The sequence below is a fragment of the Coturnix japonica genome, chromosome 1, assembly GCF_001577835.2.
Source record: "Coturnix japonica isolate 7356 chromosome 1, Coturnix japonica 2.1, whole genome shotgun sequence".
Classification (NCBI taxonomy): domain Eukaryota; kingdom Metazoa; phylum Chordata; class Aves; order Galliformes; family Phasianidae; genus Coturnix; species Coturnix japonica.
Window position 1 is genome coordinate 83391739 of NC_029516.1, and position 17139 is coordinate 83408877.

Sequence of the window (17139 nt, forward strand, 5' to 3'; positions counted from 1 at the left end):
GAATTAGAAATTCCTTTTAAAAATATTTTTGGAAATCAAAATTACTTTTTGCATCATGTTTAGTATTCATGTACTTTTTCCCAGAACTAGAGAAAGATGGAGCTACTGTAGAGTTTCTAGCAAAGGACTGCAGAGGTTATAAAGGGACAGAATCACCACTTCTTTGAGCACAGGCTGTGAGATAGGAGACAGTTCAGCATGGAGGAGGTTTAGTGGGATCTCATCTAAGTATATAAATACAAGAAGGGAGAGTCTGAAGAGGACAGATCTAGACTCTTTTCACTGGTGTCTAGTGCTAGCACAAGAAGAAATGGGAGCAGCTTGAAACAGAAAATTCTATCTATCTGAACTAAGAAACACTTTACTGTTTTGGAGACATAGTACTGGTACAGATAATCCAGAGAGCTTTTGGTATCGTCCTTGGAGCTCTTCAAAAGCTGCCTGGACAGGGTGCTGGACACCTGCGGTGGATGGGAGGTTGGGCCAGATGACATGCTGAAGTCTCTTTCAACCCCAGCCAGTCTGTGATACTTCTCCATACTTGTGTTTTTATGTCCTATTTTTGCGCTGAATTAAAGGCTAATCCTGTAGGAACTTTTAATCCTCACTGTGACAACTGAATATATCCTTGATGATGATAATAAGCTAGTTAATAATAGGTTTGGCAGCAGATCTCTTAAGCTTTGTCATCTAGATGTAAGTATTTAAACGGAAAAATAATAGAACAACTAGTAAGTCTACAATGGCCCTCAGAATGGTTGCTTAGTAAGGCACGGCTCTGTTTGCAATTATTTTCGCATGTAAAACTGTATCAGAAAGTATGTTGAAAGTCGTATGTTCACAAAAATAAAAAATATTGTCAACTGGAAGATCATTACACTAGAAATGAGAAGTCCATTACGCAATGTGTTATTTGGGGAGGAGGAAATATAACTCAGTCTGTCAGGTATTCTAATTTGCAGAATTCTGTTTTATTGTAATTTAGGATGGGAGTAATAAATTGAAAGATAACATTCCATGACTCTAGTAAGATACAGGAATGAATATATTACTTTTACTTCTTCTATAACTTTTCATTTTATTTTCACATAATCCTTTTTGAGTGTCAGTGTTGATCATCCCCTAGCTCAGGGTTGATAAAATAATAAAGATAATACTATTCCCATGAGAGCTATTATTTATTTTTATGTTTTTCATCAAAGACAACACTAGAGAATTTCTTTTTTTTTTTTCCTTTTTTAAATTTTTTTTCATAAATGTGGTTGTTATATTGCAGGATTCTTGGAGGGGAGGGAGCAAAGAGACAGTGGAGAGGTGGGCTGACAAGTGCTTTAAACATTATTTATTTAGTACATCTATAAAATTCTTTCCTGTTTACAAGTTTTAGAAACAATGGAAGGAACTACGGGTACCTACAAAGAATGTTAGAATCCTGGCTTCAGTTTTTGGTTGATGGTTCATTTCCCAGTCACACTTGCCCTTTTTCTAGAATGTCAGGTTAAGTGAAGGGACATGAACTCTTCAATAAAATTTGCAGCATCTATTGAAAAAGATAAGCAGTTTGTAAGTCTTCCAAGTAAAAAAAAATAAAGAATACATTTTCCAGAAATGTCTTTATGTATATGCTTGTGCTATTTTGACATTAGATAGAAATGAGTATAGCCAGTCAAAATTGTCCCTGACCTAATGTATGTGAGGACCTTCTGTTCAAGTTTCATTAGCTTTGGATACTGGCAAAATGTTTGTGGGTGAATTCAAAATATATATATATATATATTTATGTTAGTAACTTACAAACTGTAAGATTGTATGGTATTCCACTGTTTTATGCTTTTTATCCTCTTGGGAGTAGTATTTTACCTCAAGTTTCTTTAAGTATATTGTGCATATCTAGTTTGTCTAGAGATTTTTAGGAGGAAAAGGAGTGAAAGAATGATAAAGGGAGATAAAAATTCAGATGAAGTGTGTGTTTAAGAGTGGAAAAAAAGGTCAGGGGTGAGCATAACGTTTCAAACATCTTTCATGTATGAATAAATCTGATGCATCAGGCCTCGAAGGAGTTTATTTGGACATACTGCTTATACAAGAAATCCAGAATATGTTAGGTAAAAATCTCTTGATAGATATAATGTGAAAAACTGTGGGATGATTCTCTTTGTATCCACTCATATCAACCTCTTTTGATCTGCTAGTATCATTAACAAGTCCAGTGTAATGATTATTTTGCTAACAACACGCTGTAAGTCATATCACTATTCACAGTTTCCAGCTGTAGTTCTTAAAATAATGATGGCTGTCTCTATTCAGATATTGCATACAATAAAACAATTGACTGTAGTAACAGTTATTCTCTCAGAGATGAGTGGACAGCATGCTGATTGTTAGCTACTCCCACTAAATCCTACACCAAATATACTCAATATATGGGTGCTTTTTTTTTGCCCTCTGCTGCTGCCAGAAAGTGTACCTTGTCATGAGGTATATCATGCTGTCAACTATACAAATGCAATTTGGCTGTTTTTTGCTTCTCAGAATATTGTTGAATGGGTTCCACACAACCAGCCCTGCCTTCTACAGTTCAGCATGACTCAGTAAAGTTGAGAGAGGGACCACAATTTTCTCAAGTGGCATCAAACACCTGTACCTTTGTTTTAGTCAGTCTTCCTGTTAAAAACAAATGATGCTTTGCACATCAACTAAAGTTAAGTCTACTGGCCTTCAAAGTTACACAGTTATCACCTATTGCTTTGTGAGTGTAATGTAATGTAGGATGGAGTGTAGCATTTCCTTTGATCAGGTTGCAACAGTAAGGGGAAAAATAAAAAATGGAAATCCTCTTGTGAGAGTTCTCTACTTGTGTGGAGAAACTGATATCAAAATTCTATTACTGCAGGAAAATCATGGCTCAGATGAGCTAACAAGATTTCCAAGCAGTCATAAAAAATTGCACTTATGTTATACTATTAATTTGCCGTTATGTTTAGTAACAGTCATAGCCCTTAACAAGCAAAATCGTCCCAGGAATATTTTCCTCTGCGTATTTTATCACTGTTTTTGTTACACGTAAGTGTTCAGGATGCTGACAGGCCACCAATGAAAGCCATCTATTGCACTATGCTTACAGGGGGACCTGTACTGGATCCCCTTCACTTTGGTTCCATCATCCTGGCTGCAGTTTGGTTCCTGGGACTTTAGACCCTGAGGGATAAAGGGAAAGGAGCCATACCAAAAACTCAACAATCATTTTTATTTTCCTCCTTTATCAACCTGAAATATTCTGACAAGATTCAAAGCAAATAGAAATACCAATTTTGGTGTCTAATTCCAAATAACATTAGTTGGTCTGAACCCTATTTGGCAGTCATTTGAACTCTCCAGTGTCAGTAAGATTATTTTAAGCCATCCAAAATGATGCCAATTTCGCTTAGCTGCCTACACTTTGCTATGGTTACATGGAGTAACTTGGTGACACATGGTTGGCATTTATTGCATTCATTTTTTTGTTCAGGCTCTAGGTGTCCTATCAGTGATACATATCCTAGAGAAGAGGCTTGAATTGACATCTTTCTAGCCCCCAGACTGTTAATTTTAACAATATGAGTAAACTAGACAGAATATCCATGTTGAATGTTTTTGGGGCATGCCAAAGAGGGAATGGTGCAGAGGGGGCATGCAGAAACAGCTGATGAGGGTTGTTTCATTACTGAGCTAACCAGGCTACCTTGGAGAAAGGAACAGACTTGGTAAGCAAGGGGGGAGGTATGAAATAAAAGCACTGTGCTGTATTTATTTTTAGAATTGTTTGTTGCATGGAAATGTCACCAATACAGACTCTGAATTGGAGAGGACTGGGAACACCCTTGGTTTAAAATGTGTAGCTCTGCACCTTCAATCAAGGACAAAGTTCAAAGCTAAGGGACTACAACAAAATTATTTAGTTTTACTTGGCATATCTTTAACTGTTGTCCCTATTGCTGGAGTCCATTTACTCTGAGAATAAATATAAAATAGCTTAAAGTATGAAGTAGATTAAAACATTAGATAGAATACATATATCCTACTCTTTTCCATAATTTCACATGGAATGATACGTGGAGTACCAGAATTAAAAGGTCTGGTCACATACAGAAAAATATTTTTCATTAGGAATATTCTGTAAATTGAAGTTTCACCATGTTATGGAGGTTTTTAATAATTGTAGCTTTTAAAAATGTTGATTACCTAGTACTATATACGACCTGTTGCTTATATCCAGCAGTGACACTTTCTTTTCAGATGAACAATTTATTTTTCTCCTACTCTAGTTCTGTAACACAGTGAAGCATTTTGTATTAGGATGTATTTCTGATGCATATACCTTTTATAATAACGTCACTTTCCTTGCTATAAACAGACATTAATGATTCAATACTTTTCAGTTACAGTTCAGTGTGGTTGCTTTTGCTAACCCACGGTTCAGTAAAACTAGCAATTAGCTGAAATATAAGAAAAATAAAAATATAAGAGAAATACATTTTAATTTAGTATTTACCTTGTATTCCCTTGCTTTGGTTTTGAAAAATAAATCCATCAGTTAAACTATGAGAAAAACATTTAGAAGTTGAATTTGTTTTTTAAAATAAGTTGGGAGAAATGGGTCAGTGCTGGCCCACCTTCTCACACAATGAAGTTTCTGTTACCAACTATCTATTGGCTGCCACTTCTTAGCAGACAAACCAGGAAAGTCCTCTACTACTTCACACCTGGTTGCGCTCCTGATATTAAGCAGAATGTAGTCCACCAGGTGACTAATGACTGACAGGCTTTGACAATAATAAATGACCTTTTGTGCAACCTGATTGGTGAAGAGGAGCTTCAGTGAAGTTTTCTCCTTTAGCTCAGCAGAGAAGCTAACCAATGACTTTTTATTTGTTTATTTATTTTAAGTGTCACTGCTTCCATTTACAAATGTAATTGTAAATATCATTTGGTAGACAGAAATAATGTGAAAAATATTTACCATGGTTTTTACTGCCTTGGCTTTCTTTCTCTTCACCAGGGTAGCTGTGTGATAGAGTATGGGTAATGTATTAGTTTCAGTGGTTTTTGTTTGTTTTTTTCAAAAAGGCAAACTCATGGATCAAATTAGAAAATGTATGCTGTAGTTATCACTGCTGCTTAAAAAATGTCAACATTTTTAATCTGCTAAAGTGGGGCTGAAATATTTAAAAAACACAGAGAGAATTAATACTGCTGGAATAGGTCAAATAAGCATAAGAAGTTTTGTGGCATAAAAAATAGCCTTAATTTTTAAGTGGGGCAAAACAGCAAATTTATTTAAAATGCAAGACTGAAGAATATCATTTAAAATATTTGTACAATAATTTAAATTATAGAAGATATATATATGTGTATATATTTAGCCAAAGTAGAAAAATATGCAGCTGTGTAAAGTGGTTCCTGAATTTCGGAAGAAATACAAAAACTATGTATTATTTAGCTGCATATAGAGTAATAGATTCTGCATACATTAGTTGACATTATCCTGTCACGTTTAATATTGTGGCTTGTTCCACTCTTTTGACACTGTTATTCTCACTAAGCCAATCACACTTCTTAAAATTTCATCTATGTTATCTGTTTTCTTGTGCATTTATTCACACTATAATCTAACTAATCTTGAAGTCTAGTCATTTTGTTTTAAGACTGCTGATAGAGGAACATGTTTATTTCTGAAGAGCCAGTTATCAAATTAAAACATTGTTTTCAATGTCTATTTCCACTCATTTTTAATGTTTACATGAAAAATGCAATCTTTTGTAGTCTCAGGGTTGCTCTGCTCCTGTTATTGTTTCTTTCATGCAGTTGTAATTCATTGTTTCTGCCTTTAGAGATGTATGGTAATGTTGCAAACTGCAAACTGAATACTGATGAGCAAGAAAGAAGAAAGTTTTTTAGCAACACACAACCTGAATCAAACCTTAAGGAAGTGCTGTTAACTGATAAGACTACTGACTACTACTGAGCAAGACATCCGCTTTTCTGCTGCCTGAGGATTTCCCATGTAAACGTTTTAAGTATCAAAAGAAGTGAAAACTGAAATTCCATCATGACAGACTAAATACTATGTATTTAATATGTAAATACTAAAATTTCAAGCCTGCCATACAGCACTCTTTTGGCTTTTGTGGTTAAATGTCCACATTTAATATAATTAATATAAGTATAATGAATATATGTGATGGCCTTCAGTGAGAACAATATCTTTATTACGTGAATTCACAGTAGATGGATGAAGTCTTGATCTTAATGGGGGTGCTACTCAGCTCCACAGATGTGACCATTTCACATGTGAGGGAAAAGTGTATTTTTCAGTAGTGCTTGTAAGGCTGGAAGGGAAACTTAAAGGATCCCTTACTTAATTATTCAATAAGCAATGTTTTCTACATAGCTTTTTAGTGGTTTATCCTCTGTTTTAGACTTTGATTTAAGATGGCAATCTTGTAGACCCAAACTTTGCCCTCGTAATCTTTCTTCTGAATATGTTCCTTCTCTGGGAATAGAGTAATTATGTAGCTATCATTTTCCCATACAAAATATTAGGTAGTAGTAGACAATGTTAAGCAGCTGGCTTTCCCATCTCATTTCAAATTCTATGGCACACACCTTGTCCCGGTTTTCCAAGCTGTGTTGGCACATCTGTTTATGGTCAATCCTATGAACTATCTTAGAGAACTATTTACCTTAAAATACTGGAAAAATTATGATCTGAAATTGCCACTTAATGAAATACTGTCTGCGCCACAGACTGAACATGCTTTGACAGACATGGAAATCTCTATTATTAAAACAGTTCTACTAAGGACAGTTCAGGTGAGTCCAATCACCTCAAGCTCTTTTATTCTTTATCGACTTTTAATTCATTTGCATTAGCCACTAGATAGCTAATAGTTTTGGGAAGTCTGTATGCTAATTACTTAACTTTAAAAATAGATGCATCAAAGCCACAGGGGTATTTCTGTTTTATTTAGATTATTCATAGAAATTATGAGGTTATTATCTGTGAATGTGAAATTGTCAGGCATATGCTTGGATATCATCTGCTTAAGCTATGTAATTATTCAGATTGTCATCTCATTCTTCCAGCAACTTGCAACTTCTGTTTCTAAGTAAAACATCATCAAGGTATTAGAAAGCCTTTGGCAATAGAATACAATTAAAATACCTCAAGCAGTGAAACCCATTAATATAACAGAGGTAAAGTTCAAGATAAATAGTTAAAGCATGTGTATATGACACAGACAACAGCACAGACCCCTTAGTGATTAAATCACCCTGCTGAGACACTGAAGCCTGTGTTGTAATGGAATCAAACCAGCTTCTGAGCTCCTGCTTTTAAAGCTAATTTGGAGACCTCTGTGCTGTATTTCAGTGGCTATATGCAGCACAGGTCCTTCTTTCTTAAGGCAATTCATGTCAGGGCAGGAATAATACAGATGTTTATTCCACCAGCTTCAAACTCAAGTGCAATAGATGCAGTTCCTCGTTCTACAGCTAAACCCTCTAGTGCCATCTAGTCCTTTCAGCACATCTATGTGGACACATCTAGCTTGGGTATAGGCTACCTCTGATCAGAAATGTATTTTTGGTTATTATGGGCTCAGCCTGTGCTGGTATGTACCACAGGGCTGGAAAAAACAAGGAAACTTTCCCCCAACTCATAATTAACTATAATCTTTGAGATCAAGAATTCTCTGTCAACGTCTTGAGTTATGAAAACTAATTCTGTTATCTTCTCTTTAGCATTTATAAATTGCTTTTACTAGATATCCTATGGAAGTAATGGAGTTTTCATCTTTCAGCATGAAAAGGATGAAATACACTGCACTGTAGCTATCATCATTCCTCATGAGACTGCTTTCCAAGAGAGCAACATCTTTTCCCATCACCATGGTCATGGAAGAGTCAAGAAGTGGTGCAACCTAAGTGTAAGTTTTACATTTTTATATGGACAAATTAAAGATGTATATCCCTGTCCACTGAAATTACATCTTCTAACTTAGCATTTTTACTTAGCATTTTTACTTTTTTTTCCTATCTTTGTGGTTTTGTTTTTTTTTGTTGTTGTTTTTGGTGTTGTAGTTTTTTGGGTTTTTTTTCCCCATAAGGCCTGTCTGCTGTGCGCAACTGATTTAACGATGAAAGTGATCTATCTAGTAATTATCACTTTACCTGTAAGGTTTCCCTATGTTAGAATTATCTGAAAAAGATGTTTTGTTTTGTTTTTTTACTAATAAATAGCATATTATGAATCAGTGTGCCAAGTACTTTAATGAAATCTACATATAACATATGCTGTACTTCCATTTCATAAATTGTTTTTATGATTAGATCAACTACCTAGACTGTCTCTGTCATGATTTATTAGCTGGTTAATATTCAGAACTATCATTTCCAGTAAGCACTTACAGACCTTCTTATTAATACTCACATGACTATCACAACTGATATTACATAGCAGATGACACTTGACAAAATCATCTACCCCCCCCCCGCCCCGTAACACAGCCTGGCATCCCGCAGATGCCAGGTCTCTTACAGACCTCTGAGAGCTGCTTTCCACCATGACTCCTGTTGCCCCTGACTGAGCACTTGTACCACCACTCATACAGCAGACTGATTTACAGCAGTCACTGAACCTGTTTTGGCTCTCTTAAATTTCTCAAGCAATTCCTACCCATCAGTTTTCATTTAAGTGAAATAGAGGCTTTGTATTTGCAAAGTATAAAGGCAGACTCAATGAATAAGCAGTGTTACAAATAAGTGCTTGAACTGCTGTGGCAAACAATGACTTGAATGGCTCAAAACTGACTTTATGAGCTGTATGAGACTGGTGTATGAAATGAGATGTGTGGCTTCAGTGATTAAGGTTTCTCTTTGCTCAGAGGCTCTCAGTATTTCTCCAAAAATAAAGTCAAGTAGAGAAAATTCAGGGTTCTAGAGTGTTTTTAAGAAACCTTCATAAGTTATGTTCCCTCATTTTCTTTATCTTCTCTTGGAATATGGCTTCAGGGTCTATAACTGAGGGTTTAGTTTCTTTTTGAGTTTTGTAATGCAGACTTTGTAATCTGAATGAAATATGTGGGGAATGTGAGGTCTCCTGGCATTGAAGCAATGCAGAGTTGACTTCTGAGCACCTTAGTCTATACAGCTAGAAGCACAGCTGTATTCAGCAGATGGACCAGCTTTTAAAGTCTTTATATGAAACTTTGTGATACTGTTGTTTAGGGCTAGAGCAAATCAGCAGGAAAAAGCTATGTTTTAATGGAGATTTCCTGTGTGTGGAGCCTATAGGGATGATAATTGTGAGCCCTGAATTACAGTTAGCTGCTTGGACAGAATTGGAAATGTGCTGTTGGCCAAAAAGCAAATGCATGGCAGGACAGCATTAGACATAGTAGGACATAGTAGGACTTGGGAGCATTAGACACCCAAGTGTGTACAGAACACATGATGCAGGAGGGCTCAGACTGGGGGAATGTTAGGTGAAGTAGCCCCTTCCCAGCTGCTTTTCTTGTGCTCATCACATAGGCAGGGAGCAAGCTGGCTCCAGAACTGCTGTGCATATGACAGAATTCATTGCTTCAGTCATAAGCCAGACATATTCCACAGACTTATGGAAGTATTACACAAACAGAGTATATTCACAGAAAATCAAGATTTGCTAGTTCTTCATGGTAGGCCTGGATATATTTCAGAAAAAAAGCCACTGAAGGTCCTAAGTGTCCCTGTGTTTACAAAAGCTAGACCACAGAGTGATGTGTATGAGAGGCATTGATTACTTCACAGTTCTTCCCATATTAAAAGGCACTTGCATTATTGTTTTCCCAAAGGACAGCTGAATTCTTGTGGGTAGCTGCAAAACAACGAAGGGAAATTTAAGGGATTTCCCAAAACCAAAAATAAAAGCAGTCTTATTTATTAAATACAGGCTGAATCCAACACTTGTTTCTGCTATAGGTAACTAACAGCAAAGCTATATTTGGATGGATATTATATTGTCCCACTTCAGTGTCCTAGTATGGAGAACTTTCCTTCTTCTAAAGGCATATTTTCTTATGATTAGGCTTTTCACTATCTGTATCAAAATATATCTTGCTGGACAGCATAAGTCAAGCAAGGTACAGGCTCTTAAATTCCCTTCCTCAAAAACAAGCAATCCATCTCATCACCATCAAGTAAGTCAGTCATACACACTTCAACAAGGCAAGATTCCTGAATTAGTCTTGAATTTGCAATTGACGTTCTGGTCGACTTGTTCAGAAGTTTCTTCAGATTTCTTGGATTCTGTACAACTGAGAGTGATAACACGATAGATGTTGATTTTGAGGATTTAGATGCTATTTCTTCCTCAAAATCCTTCGATATCTTCTATGTTCTCATTAAATATATGTATAGCTAAATTATGTAAAAGCATAACCAGCTGGGTGGTTATTTTCCTGCCAGTGTAAGTCACTTGCTTGACTTTTAACATGACTTAGTCCTCTTACAACTGATCTCCCATTATGTGCCACTTTGCCTGAATTCCTTTTCTGAAATTGCCATTAGTGCTTAGGTAATAAAAGCACAACAGCCTGTACATACTTCACATCATCGAAGAATCTAGCTGTCAGGGTTCTTTTTTTCTTAGTAATCTTTATATAGATAAAAACAGCAACATCTTAGAGGCTTTTATCGATGGTTAGCTTATTGTAGGACATACTTTATGTACAGGGAAATGTCCTGTATACCTTTTTGGAATTGTATTCTGGTTTCATAACATCCCATCATCATGTAGGTACTGCAGTAAGAACCACTTGATTCTGAATTTGCTCTGACTTCATCCTGATTAAAATGACACTGTTTCATATGGATAAAACTGAAATCAGAGTCAAGTCCAGCAAAGTCACATAGGTGAGCTGGTTAGCTAAGCAGAACATTTTGAATATTGGTGGGAACTATAGACATCCTTGAATATGTATGTAAGTTTGATACTTTCCAGGGCTTGTCCTTAAATGTGTTGCAGGTTTGGTACTTGTAGGTCCCAAGTCTTTTGTCTGACAGTTTCATTTGATCCTATATGTGTTTCTCCAAATGTCCTCTTTCCCAGCACCAGAGGAGTAATAAGTAGAGCAGTGCCAAACATTACTCACAGTGGGACTCTCATACTTTTGTGATGTTACTACTGCTTATGTAGGTTTTCCCAAATTGGCTTTAAACTAACTGCTTGGGTTCTTTCTAAGAAAATAGCTGCAACTAAATATACTATATCCTACAGTTTCCAGAGAGGCTTGGTAAATATCCAGGCCATTAATCTGTGCTGAAATCCATGCTTCTGTACCTACACAACTGTCAGCACCAAATCCTCATACATTTTTTGCATAATTATTTGCATATTTTCCTATTGTACCACTAGCTTAAGCCTTAGTTAATGAGATGACTGTATGTTGGCAGCCATCCACAGGTTTTTTTTTAGGTTTTTTTTTTTAGGAATATAACAGTTTTTTTTTTCACAAAAGCAATCAAAGAAACAACAACAACAACAACAAAAAAACACAACACTTTGTTACTGTGCAAAGACTAGTAAAGAATACAATCATCAATTTTTAAAAGCTGTTCCTAGTCTGTAATGGATGATTTCGCATTATGCTATATGGGTACACGTTTTATTTTGTGAAGTCTTTCAGCCAGCCAAACAATACAATATACTAAACATTCTAAGAAAAGCATTTAAGTGTGTCCACTTCATGCTCTACATTCCCTTCCTACTGCCCTAGATTCATTTTTTTTTGAATTAGAGATACTTGTGGGTACCTTCTTGTCTATTCTCTTTGCATCCATTTATGGATCTGTTGCTCATGAAGATGTGAAACAGGTTTTTGAACCTACCCATACTGTCTGCCTCCACAATCCCCTTGATGAATCAGCTCAGAATGCCACTGTTACAAAAGATAAAGATACTTTTATTGAGTTTTTGTTGAAAGGCTATATTTACCATAAATATAATCTGTCAATACTTAGATATTTTATTACTGCAGATAGCTGCACAAACCATATAGTAAGTGAAGCAATACTATTTTCTGTGTTGTAAGAAGACAGTGGTAAGTCACATCAAAGGTACAGGTGGTCTTGGGTTTCAGTCAGTCCCTTCTTTTCACTTTAGCCTTCATACTTAAGGAAGATCATAAAAGGGGGGACACCAGTAATAATACTTTCCTGACACTTTTCTCAAGCTTACAGTGATCTGCAGCTCAGAGATGTCCTGATTCAGAAGTAGCATCCTTGAGTTTCATAGCAGCCTGTTGGATTCTTCTTTCATAAAATCATCCAGGTGTTTTCTGAATCTCTACAGTTTGGTCAAACACAACAGTGTATTGTGGCATTCTCTCCGTGGGAATTCTTAAGCCCTGCTGTTGTCACTGAGTTGGTGTCAGCTTCCTGTGAGGTGAGGAGGAGATATATTGATGAACCCACAATTATTTTGTACAGCAAATTTTGAAAGAATGTGTTTACAAACACTGAACAGAAAGACAGAATTATATATTTTGAAATATGTATATGGTTTTTTTAGTTGTGCTATTGAAATGGCACATATAAACCTACTGCATGACTCCTGACTATCATGATAACAATGCACTAACAGAATAAAGCATTGTGGATGGCTCCAACCACATGTACAAACTATAGCACTAGTACAGCTAAAGGCCTGAGTAGCTTTATCTTCACATACATGTGAAATCACAAGTCTTTTTTTTTATGCATAGCAGCTTGTTTGAGTGGATCCAAAGGTGGAATAGCAGACTAAACTTTTCAAAAGAACAGTCTTGGTTCCTTCAGATGCTTGATAATGTGCTGTATTTTAAACATGGATTCTTTCCCACTACAGTCCATGGTAGTGCCTATCTGAGAAACACAGGCTTGAGCCTGGAGCTCTGAGCTGAACTGGCTCCTGTTGACAAAGCTAGGATGCTGGATAGAGTGGGGAGGGTTTGTAAACAGCTGAAGTGGAGCCTTCTGGGTTTAATGTGTTCCATAACCAGTTTAAAAAGGGCAGCAGCTAAAAACCCCAGATGTCACAGTTACACAACAGCTCCTTCAGAAAAGCAGCTTTAAGTTTTCAGTGGGCTTTATAATAAAGAGCATGCAACAAAGGACTGAAATGTTCACCCACAGATAGTGAAGTGCTGGCTTTGCTAGCAGCTCTCACCCATCAGCAGCTCTCAGCTCATCCTTTCATGGGTGGAGAGATGGGTCTAATATTCTTCTCCATCTCTAATGCATGTTTTTACATTACTCTTATGTTATTTTACATGGGCTGTGTATTAGCAGACTTAATGCAGCAATTTGTAGACCTGCATCAATTTAGTGCCCCCTCCTTGTTTTTTAAAGAAATGCTGTATTGAGTGCAAAGATTGAAAGATTGAAGCTTTTTTTTTTTTCTTTTTTTCTTTTTTTTTGTTTTTTCCACCTGGACTGATGTTGGGGGCTTTAAGGGAAAGGAGAAGTTCTTTCAAAACTTACAGAAATTTGGTATTTTCTGTTCACACTTCTAGCTTCATATCCCAAATACTCAACTGCATCTGATGCATTTCAGTTATCTACCAGGCACTGGAATGGCCTACCCAGGGAAGCGGTGGGGTCGCTACCCCTGGCAGTGTTCAAGAGGCGTCTGGATAGAGAGCTAGGAGCTATGGTTTAGTGGTTTTGCTGTAGGTATGGTAAAGGGAGGACAGTTGGACTAGATCATCTTGTAGGTCCTTTCCAACCTTGTGATTCTATGATTCTATGATTCTATGAATGTGATAAGCTGCAGCCTGCATTCAACTATTTATCCTCTCCTGCTTTTATTTTTCTAACTTTTCTAAAATTTTCCAATGAATTTCTGCGGATTTCTTCCTTCTAGAGGATCGTTCAATCAGTATTCCTCCCCCTGGCAGTTATATTTAGCAGGATATTCTTCTTTTTTACCTTATTATGGAGCCTTAACAGCACCGCTACTTGTTAGCAGTCTTGCAGTGACTTAATTTAAAACCTCCAGTTGTTTCAAATAGGAGAAGTCTGTTTTGATCCTGGAGAAATGATTTAAGAGGATCTGTACATATATGTATGTGTTTATTTTGTACAACTAGTATTTTGGTTTGGTTAAGATCTAAACTGTCATTAACATGGACTCGCATATTCTTTGACAACAGTTCAGTTAATTAGCTTTACTTAGGAGTCTTAGAAGCGGAACACTTCTTGCTCTGAATGCTGTAGGACCCAGATCTGCACCTGTTTTCATTGCAAGGTTCTGGTGCATCATAAATTCTCTCATTGTCACATGCAAGACCCTTCAGCTTTCATGCTTTCCATCTTCTTAGATCACCTTCTGACTCCTGGAAGGTTTTGAAAGAGACAAGATTTAGCTGAGCCCTGTCTGACCAGTTTGCTTTGTGTTTCTCATTAGCTTTTCTCTCCCATCTTGGACTCTTTCATTCATTTATCACCAGTTCACAGATCTGTACCTTTGTGTGCTAATGAGTTTGCCCTCAGTGTTTTCACGTGACTATGGTGAAAAGTCAGTAAGGATGTCATTTATCTTACCTCTGCCTCACACATATAAATATTAATTATGCTAACCTCTAGAAAACCTATCCATCATGAAAAATTTCCGCTAAGAGGAACTGTCAATAATTGCTGACTGGTCTCTATTGGAACATAGGAGGATTTTAACATCGTATTACAGTGTGACATCTGCATAATCCTGTTCATTTAGGTAAATCTGCTGGTCATCTGCTAATTATGCAGAGGCTGGGAACCAAGAGTTGCAAAGAGCAGTACACTTCCATATACTTATTGTTGTAGCGTGATTATGTGCTTAGAACAAAACCAACATTTTTAGCAAGTACAGATGAAACTATGTTACTCAGTATTTAGCACAGCCTAAAATTTGAGCCTAACCAATCCTGGCTACAATTAGGCAAGACAAAAACTCTACATATTTAAAAAACAAACAAACAAACAAACAAAAACCTTTATATAGAGATATATTATCTCTAGTTCCTATTTCAAACTGGAACTACTATATATCAGGTAATGACTTAAAATTTTGTCACAATAATAGTCTTTTTATGTATGAAGAACTTTCCAGTGTCCTTCATACCGGAGTGTAAAACATATTTTTTTTAACAGCTGAATCTAGCTGAGCTGCTGCTTTAACCAGGTGGCCAAGGCTGTCTGAGAAGACAGAGACTGTTGACAGCAGATGATAGTGAAAGCTTAAAAGCATTGAGAAACATGATGAGATAGATGCTCCTTCTGCTCCCTCTCATGCCATTTTCCTCAGACTATTTTATTGGGGAAAAGCTGTAGTATATGATGGAATAGAGTAATTCATCACATTTTTTCAGCCTTCTCTGTTGGCAAGGTCAAAGGGATCCCTACCTGGAAACAAACTGCTCTAACTGAACTGTTAGAATTTCTCTGCTGGACCAGAGATACTTGTAGGATCTCATTCATTTTCTCTTTTGGACAGTGAGTGCCTCTTCAGAGTTGGGCAATGCAAAGTTCCTGCCTGTTTTGAGGGTGGTGTTTTTCTACTGAGCACGTCGCCTTCCATCTCCCTTTGAAATGAGAGAAGCCTACACCAGAGAAAATAAATTGAGTTTTCTATATAGCTTTCTTCTGACTAAATGATTTATGATTTTTCTCCCACAATTTTTCTTTTATGGAGAGAGTAACTCAATATAACTGTAGGAATGGCTATTGCCATCAGGAACACTTAGCACTTGCACTGAAGGGAATTTTGAAAATGTTGAGTCTTCTATGAGCTCCTGAAGGCAGCAAGGGCTTACCTGAAAATTATAAAAGTGCAATGGGAGTCCAGACTAAGCTATAACAGAAATATGATACATGTACCTACTCTACAAGTGACAAGGTTGTTCTTCAGCCTTACCCAAACATACTTTAGGCAGCTTGAACAATCTGGTAGTGTAGCAGCACATAACACAGTGTGATCTACTCAAATTTATGAGTGAATATTTACACTGAATGAAGGTGTTATGGGAGAAATAAGGAAGGGAAAGAAGAAAAAATACAAAACCAAGTTGTTCAGCTCCTGATGAGCACCATGTTGTTGCAGTCATACCACTGTTGATGCTCAGTGTAAATAATATAAAAGGCAACTTGAGTAGATTAACACAAACTGTTATTAATATCTTTCTATTGAAGTTGTGTGTCTTAAGTGTGGCAGCTAGTGTGTTTTCTTATATTTTTTTATTTATTTAATTTTTTTTTCAATCATGGAGGCCTCATAAGTTGTCACATATCAGCAAGAGTAATAGCTCTGTTTCAAAGTTTGGGCTCATCCTTTGTGCAGATTCAAGTTGGCACTCCAATGAGAAGGAAGCTCTAAAAGGTTTTTGCAAAGAAGCTAAACATACACAAGAATAATGCAAAATATGATTAGTGCTGATTAGTCTTCCAATCTGTGATTTGTTGTGTTATTTGATTTTAAAATATAGTGGGATTTTTTTTTTTTTTTTACTTTAAATAATATAAGATTTGTCTTCTGTGGACTTTATTTTGATTCAAAGGTTTGACTTTCATCTAAACTGTGAAAAATTCATGAAAATAGAATAGAATAATTCAGTTGGAAGAGACCTTCAAAGATCATCTAGTCCAACTGCCTGACCTTCTCAGAGCTAACAAAAACCTAAAGCATGTTATCGAAAGCATTGTCCAAATGCCACTTAAATACTGGAAGGCAAAAGGGGAATCTGCTATCGCACTAGGAAGCCTGTTCTAGAATTTCATTGCTCTCATAGCAAATAAATCTCTCCTAACCATGAAACCCAAGCTAGAGGCTTAGAGAATAGCAGACAGGTCTACCCATCTTGGGCACGATAACCCACATCTCCGCCGTGGTTCTGGGGTGCTGTTCTTCTCTGCTTCCAGTTAGGTCAAGGTCAACCTTGGCTGCCCAAGGGAGCCTTGCTGCTGCTTGGCGCTGCTGCTCTTGCATTTATTTGAGGGCGCTGACTTTCTGGTACTCCTGGGGTAGCGCTGCGTGGACTCTTGAAGTGCTTCAGGCAAATGTGCAGGAGGGCATTTTTGCTGGCAAATAATAAATGGACACTGCCT